Here is a 7,891-nt window from a genome sequence, read left to right on the forward strand (position 1 = left end):
TGGCGCGCACGGAGGTGGCCAGCGGCGAGGCGGGGAGTGTCCTGGAGAGGCCCGGCCGGGGGCAGGGGGCCGGCTCGGCTCCCGGGGCTGCGGGCCCGGACCCTCCCCGCGAGCATCCCAGGGTCTGAGGTCCCGGCCCGCCCCCGCCCGGCGCGGAGAGGCGGCCCCAACTTCCAGACCCACTTCGCACGCCCGCCCTCCTCCCTCCACCATATGGAAATCTACAGCCTCAGAAAGTGACACGTCGAAGATTCCTCGGCCTCTCCGCCCGCCCTCCCCCTCCCGGGCAGCGTTCCTGCCGCGGAGATTCCGGGAGGGGGAGCAGATTCCTCGGACAGAATCTGCTGGGAAGGATGGGGAGGGCGAGGGGGGAGGGAGAGCCCGGGAGCCACTGCCCAGATTTTTTTTCATCAAGAAGAATCTACCCGCTTCTTTCCCTCCTCCAAACCCAGGCAAGCTGGGGCGACGGGAGGGGGGGCCAGAGCCCAGCAAGATGCGGCCCCAAAGTGGAGACCAGCCCCCTCCCGGGCCCCGTGTTCCCGGGGTGCCCAGGCGAGCGCGGGGCGCCCTAGCACTCTGGCGCCAAGTTTTCCCCGGGAAGCCCGGCGCGCCCGGAGCGCTCCGGGACAGGATCGCACTCCCGCGGACTCCGCGTCCGGCCGGGGCTTTCCAGCGCGCGGGACCCGGCGGCCGAGGTGCGGGGTCCTGGTGCCTCCAGTCTGCCGATCGTGCACGCCTTACCTTCCCTCGGGCTGAAAAGCGGGGCTCCGGGCGCGCCACACACCGGGTCGCCCACGCCTTCCCAGCCGGTAGTCTCGAGGATCCCCGCTGCCCCTTCGCCGCTCCCGCCGCCGCCGCCGCCGCCGCCGCTCTCCTCCTCCTCCGGCCGCCGCCGCCGCTCAAATAACTACCAGGAGGGTTTGATGGGGGATTCCGCCATGTCAATGATGTCGGGACCACATGGGGATTTGGGGCCCGCCCACTGCCGTAAACTGCAGAGTAAAACCGCCACCACAATCTCAGCTCCGCAGGACTGTGGGAGCCTCCCGTGCGCCCCAGGCCTGAGCAACTGACGAGACACTCTTTGATTCAGTCAGACTAAAGAAGTCGGAGGCTTTGGGGAACTAGCAGCTCCTAAAACTCGAGGGCTGGCGTTCTGCAACAGATCACCAAACAGCAGTATAAATGCAGTGTTTGCTGAGTAATAAGCAGAGCGAAGACTCTATGACGCTTTTTCATTTACACATCTATTTTTAAATCCCCACAACCTCGTGAGCTATTTTGTCACTCCCTTGTCTATTTCCCACAGCACTTGTTCACACAACCAACATAGCATGAACAGATTTTATTATACCAAAGTTAAAATGTCTGTTTCCCCCTTTCAGTACTCATATGTGCTCACAAGGGCACTGATCCGTATTCATATCTGTATTTCTGTCCTGTCAAACTTAGCTGAGTGCATAATGGGACCCCTTAGATAACTGTTGAGTTTATATTAAGTAAATGTAACGTATTCCTCTTGTAGAGGCTCAAAGTGGTTAACAGATTGCATCCCATCCACCCCTCAAATTATCCAGGAGGGAAGAGGCAGTTTTCCCTGCCCTCTCTCCTCAGCTTCCCAGGTATTCTAAATAATGACGTTCAGCATCAACTATCTGATAAAGTTATTGTACATAGCACTGTATTAAAGCCAGAAAAACATAAAAGAATACTGCAATGAAAAATGTTTTAAAAAGCTGTTATAGCACTCAGATCTTAGCTCAGACATGTAGAGATGGGATATTATCACAATTGCCTATGAAGAAGGAGGAGGAGAGGGGAGCAGAAGAAGAAAAGAAAGATGTGTCCAGATTTCATGTTAATGAGTTTTCTTGAACCTGGCAAAGAACTGAAATTTCAGAGCAAGCAACTAACCCCAGTCTTCTCAATTTCTCTTGCCTGCTTTTACTTCCTTTTGCCAAGTCTTTCCTTCCACATGTGAATTTAACCTTCTGCCCTCTGAAGTTTGCCAATTTATCTACTCATTTCAATTCTTCCACATACTTTACGATTAATTTATTCAACAAACATGTATCAGGGGTACTTTATTCAAGGCACAATGCTAGGTTGATGCTGGGGATACAAAAATGATTAAGACCTGGGGTGCCTGGGTGGCTCAGTCAGTTAAGCATCTGACTCTTGGTTTTGGCTCAGTGTTTGTGGGTTCAAACCCCACATCGGGCTCTCTGCGGACAGCGCGGAGCCTGCCTGAAAATCTCTCTCTCCCTCTTTCTCTGCCCCTCCCCTACTCTCTGTCTCTCTCAAAAATAAATACATGAACTTAAAAAAAAGTTTCTTTAAATGAACAAGACCCAATCAAGTGGAGGACATAAGCACTAGATTCAGAGCAATGTGAGAAGAACTAAAAAGAATTACAGAGTTTATGGGGACAAGAGCTATCAGACTGTGGGGAGGCGGGCAGTGATTTTAGCAGGAGCTCAAAGACAGACGACTGCATGATCTTAGGACAGTGATGAGGAAGAGGTATGCTCCAAACAAGTGACAGCACGTGCACAAGGACAGAGGTGTGCTTCCAAGTCATGAGAGTTCAGCGGCACTGCAAGACCTGGCTCTGGGGAGAGCTGGAAAAGCTGAGACCAGAGCTGGAAGGGCGGTGGGGGGCACTGCGTTTTTTTTCTTTTCTTTCTTTCTTTCTATCTTTCTTTCTTTCTTTCTTTCTTTCTTTCTTTCTTTCTATCTTTCTTTTCTTTCTTTTGTTCTTTCTTTCTTTCTTTCTTTCTATCTTTCTTTCTTTCTTTCTTTCTTTCTTTCTTTCTTTTTCTTTTTTTTCCTTCCCAGGCAGGACTATCACCTAGGATTAGAACCATGTTTTTAGAAAGATGGCTTCAAGAGCCCCTTTGGAGACATTTGGCTGAAAGAAGCCAATAAGGACGGAGGGCCACGTTTGCCTAGATTCACTATTATCTCACACATCCCCAAAGTCGAATCGTAAATTCCAAAAAGAAAGGAGCTATTTCTCAGTATTCTGGTTTTGGGTTTTGGTTTGTGCGTGTGTACGCTTTTTTGGTCCTAAGTTCAGCAAGTGCTTGAATCCTATTTCTCCTCACACACTCCTGTTTCTCTCCCGATTTCAGTTATTTCTGCCCATTTCTTCCACTAGACTGACTTCGTTCTAATTAAGAAGAATCAATATATAGAATACAATTGTAACTGTATGTTCATATACATGATCTCAGTGCTTCATTCATCTTCTTATCCCAGCACCTCATACCAGTTTCGGCACAGAAAGAAACCACAAGAAATGTTTGCAGGATGAGAGGAAGTATGGGGTAGGCAAAGGGCATGGAAATTATAATCACACAAAAGCCAATGATGATGGGCAAGTTATTAAAGTTCTCTGAGTCCTCTGTTAAACATTTAAATAAATATTTATTTGTTAAATGGTGATTTGCCTTCTGTTAAAGTTGTAAGAATTAAAAGCCTCGAGCAGCCAATACTCAAATAAATATTGGTTTCTCTTTGAATGAATGAATGAATGAATGAATGAATGAATGAATAGAACAGGAATTGGAAACTTCAAGGAAAAAGATGGACCTTCAAAAGGGCTCTCAGGGGCACCTGGGTGGTTCAGTCAGTTGAGCATCTGACCCTTGATTTCAGCTCAGGTCATGCTGACGGTGAGGAACCTGCTTGGGATTCTCTCTCTCTCCCTCTCTCTCTCAAAACAAATAAATAAACATTTTAAACAATGTCAGAAGGGCTCTCAACTGTACGTTGAAGGGTTCAAATTGAATACAGTGAGGTTATAGACTCATGGAGTGATTGAAGTAGGTTTCAAAGCTGACTATTCTGGCAGCAGGATGCAGAAGCCTCTTGTCAGAAAGGCCCTGAACCTACCCTGGATGGGAGATGATACAGGCTTAGGCCAGAGAGATGGTCTGCAGATGGGAAGGAGGGCCTGACTGCAAGGCAATGAGTCTTCCCATATGGTGTTGACAACCCAAGTCACCTGCCTCTCTAGGTCCTAAATTGTGGAACTGTAATCATAACTTTGCTCCAAAAGCATTTTAGAATTTGCTCAATTACAAAAATTAACATCCAAATGAAGATGCCTGGAAGATAAGGCCTGTATGAAAATATACAGACTTGTAAGCCTTTCTGTGTGTGTGTGTGTGTGTGTGTAGGCTTCACACTCAGCACAGAGTCCTTTGTGGGAGTTGAACTCAAGCCCTTAGATCAAGTGTCTGACACTTAACTGACTGAGCCACCCAGGCACCCCAAGCCTTTATATTGTCCATGCAATATAGGCTGCGTCGCACTAAAACAAACAAACAAACAAACAAACAAACAAAAAAACCAAAGTGATACTCCCTGATTTCAAATACGTTAGAGCAAAAGAAATGCAACTTTAACATGTAAGAAAGCATGAGTTTTAAAACTAGCATTGAAAAAAATCTTAAACCATGAAACCTCTGAACACCTTCTCTAAGTCTAGACTGTTGAAATTTAAACTTCTTTCTCAGAGATCACTACAGCCAGGAATACACAGTATCTAGAAGACCTAGTTAGGTTCCTGTCTCAATATCCTTCCTTTGCTAGATTCTCCCAGGCAGGCGCAGTCTTGCCCTCTAATCTTGAAACCCAATCTTGACCTTAGATAGAGGGCATTAACTCTTTGCCTTTACTTCTTGTTCTGATGTCCTGAGCCAGATCTGATACCAGTTTCAATATGAACATTGACAAAAAGCCAATTAATCCTGTTTGGATTACTCCGAATTTACTGGAGTACTAACTAGAGTAAAGGACAGCCAGCTCAGTCAATAACACAATCTAAGAGCAGTACTTCAGCCTCAGTCAAACCCACTTTTCTAGAACAATGTTATAGCTTATATTATATATAAATATATATTTTATATATATATTTTGTAAAGTCACTTCAAACAAGAATATCCATTCCATAGTCATCAGAAACTATTCAGGTAGAAGCTGAATGAGTGCCAGGGCTCATAAAACCACAGGGTTGACAGGGAGCTAAAGGTTTTTGAGGTGCTCTTCCTCCCCGATCAGAATCTGTTTCCACGTCCGGGACAGCTAAGCACCCAGCTCAGCCCGAACGCCACCAGGAAGAGGGAAACGTTTCTTGCGGAGAATGCCTTTTATCAGCAACGCCAAATCTATACCAAGTCTTCTGACACCTGCCTCCTTGCCACTTTCCCCCAACGGTCCTGTTTCTGCCCTCTGGAGGCGGACAGAATAAAAACAGTTGCCTTCCACATGACTTCCCTTCCAATGAATTGACCATCCCTGTCACATGCTCCCTAAAGGTTCCCTTTTCCTGGATAATCATCTCAGACATGCTGAATTCTTATCTCATCACATGGCTTCCAGATCTCTCTCCTTCCCTTTCTCCTGCCACCACTGCTGGCCTACTTGTTCAACCTCTCCAAAAGATGAGCATCCAGATTCTGTTTACATTTCCCCCATCGTCAGAACACAACCACAGAGTGGTTTCCTGCTTCAATTTGGACAAAACGCTGTGTCATTACGGGTTAATGTTGTGCTGATTTCCTTAGCTGCCTCCTCATCCCATTAAATCATTTTTTCCTTCCATGAAACTTGTCAAGTTGGCATACATTAGGAATGCAATTGATTTCATCTTACTTGACTTTGATTAATGTTAATTGCTTGACTAATTTTATTACATTTTATTTGTAAGTTTTATACTCACATTCCAGCCTACCTGGGCCTTTCTAGACATCGAGTCTTTCACCAAAAAACCTTTACCGGCTTTGTGACGTTAATAATTAGGACACCCATGCTTTCCATGTTGCCATCCAAGTCACTAACAGAAACATGAAATGAGACAAGGCCAAGGATGACCACTAGTAAGTTTTCTCCAGTTGGAAGCAAATTTGAGGCAAAGTTATTTAAATAGCTATGAATCTGTCCATCACCCTGGCTTACCTGAACCACACCACCAGAGAGGAGCGGGTTGGTCTGACTCTTCCTCATTCATAGTCATTGTTAGCCCTCTTGCCCACTCTCATACCTGATTTACTCCTATGGTCACCTTCTCTTCATAAGAGGTCAAGAGCACAGCTGTGCTATATACTGTCTTCCTCAAACAAATTCAAAATTTTCCCTGGAGAGAAATACATGTAGGTAGAGATAAAGATAGAAGTGGAGATAGAGAGATATAGACTAGAGATAGAGAGAATGTGTCTTTCACAGAGAAAGGAAACAAAAAACACAAACAAATAGTTTTAGCTCAGCAACGTTCCTGAGATACAAACCAACTTGATCAAGGAAAAATTCTGAAATTGACCAGGAAGCAAGGAGTTGAAAATGGAGTAATCTTTCTGCAGAGCCAATGGTGCCCATTCTGTTTGTGAAGGGTAGGATGTTATATTTGAAATCATCATTTCTAGTCTTTTACGTAGTTACCACAATATTTCTTTTAGTTCTTGGAAGCATACCCCTTGGTACATTACATGTAATCCTGTGTCTCAGATCTTACTAGCAAGGGGTTACATTTTGATCACATTAGCATTAATAAACACCCTTTCTCTGACTCTGGCAGCCACCATTATTGTAGGATTGCTCACTCCCTTTGTACTCTTTCCAGTTCTTTCTAGAAGTTTCCTGTGAAGTTCTTCAGGTTGCTTCAGTAACTTGTCACTCAGCCAGGACAGCTAATATTGTACCTACCTCTGTGCTGAGCCCCCTGCTGTTGATAGAATTGTGGAAAGGGAACCCCGATTACCCCGTAAGATCAGCACCACAGACTCACTTCCTCTCCCTTGGCAAATTCAGTTAATCCTGGTCATCGGATAGAGGGTCCTTGGCTCCCAATATTTGATGATCTATAAATCATACTCCGTTTCCATGAATTTGGCTTTTTTTAGATTCCACATATAAGTGATAACGCACAATATTGGCCTTTCTCTGTCTGACTTATTTCACTTAGCATAATGTCCTCAAGTTCCATCCATGTTGTTGTAAATGGCAAGCTTTCTTTCTTTAAAAAAATTGTTTTTAAATGTTTATTTATTTTTGAGAGAGAGATGGAGAGCACACATGCAAGCGGGGCAGGGGCAGAGAGAGAGAGGGAGACTGAGGATCTGAATTGAAGTGTGCTGACAGCAGAGACACTGATGCGGGGCTGGAATTCACAAACCTTGAGATCATGACCTGAGCTGAAGTCGAATGCTTAACCAACTGAGCCACCCAGGCACCCCCTCTTTCTCTCTCTCTCTCTCTCTTTTTTTAATGTTTGTTTGTTTGTTTGTTTGTTTAGAGAAAGCTAGGGAGGGGCAGAGAGAGAGGGAGACACAGAATTCCAAGCAGACTCCACACTGTCAGTGCAGAGCCCAATCAACGCAGGTCTCGATCCCACAAACTGCAACATCATGACCTGAGCCAAAATCAAGAGTCAGATGCTTAGCCGATCGAGCCACCCATGCACTCTGAGATTTCCTTCTTTCTAATGGCTGAATAATATTCCATTATCTTGATGAAGAAATGGGCTTTTTTATTTGACAATGAGAACAAAGCAATTTATTGAGGTTCCTTTTTCCCTTGGTTGCTAAGAAAGTCAAGGTAAGTTTTGTTCTCAACTACAGCAGTTATCCTTAGCCTAAAATTTCTGGTGAGACCATTATACCTCCCTCTTTATTACATGATTCATATTCACTTAATCTTTATTTTAATGAACCTGTCTTATCTCTGTTTTATTTTATGCTGCTCTATCTTTATGGGAGGTAAGTATATTATTTAGAACTCTTTGGTTTCAAGTGACAGGAAACTAATTCAAACTGTATTGGAGGTACAAAAATATTAGGTTTAGAATGAAAGAGCTTATTCTAAACCCATTTTGAAATTCCTGAACCAA

At 44.8% G+C, this 7,891-nt stretch overlaps 1 protein-coding gene across 2 annotated transcripts in view; it reads right to left on the reverse strand.

Annotated features, from left to right (window-relative positions):
- FNDC3B (fibronectin type III domain containing 3B) overlaps positions 1 to 876 on the reverse strand; it is a 361,319-nt gene extending 360,443 nt beyond the window's left edge. For both annotated transcript variants that reach the window (XM_045037264.1, XM_045037263.1), the window contains exon 1: positions 742 to 876. The gene's annotated coding sequence lies outside the window, so the exon portion shown is untranslated. The remainder of the gene's footprint in view (positions 1 to 741) is intronic.
- Between the last annotated feature and the right edge of the window lie 7,015 nt (positions 877 to 7,891).

The sequence above is a fragment of the Felis catus genome, chromosome C2, assembly GCF_018350175.1.
Source record: "Felis catus isolate Fca126 chromosome C2, F.catus_Fca126_mat1.0, whole genome shotgun sequence".
Classification (NCBI taxonomy): domain Eukaryota; kingdom Metazoa; phylum Chordata; class Mammalia; order Carnivora; family Felidae; genus Felis; species Felis catus.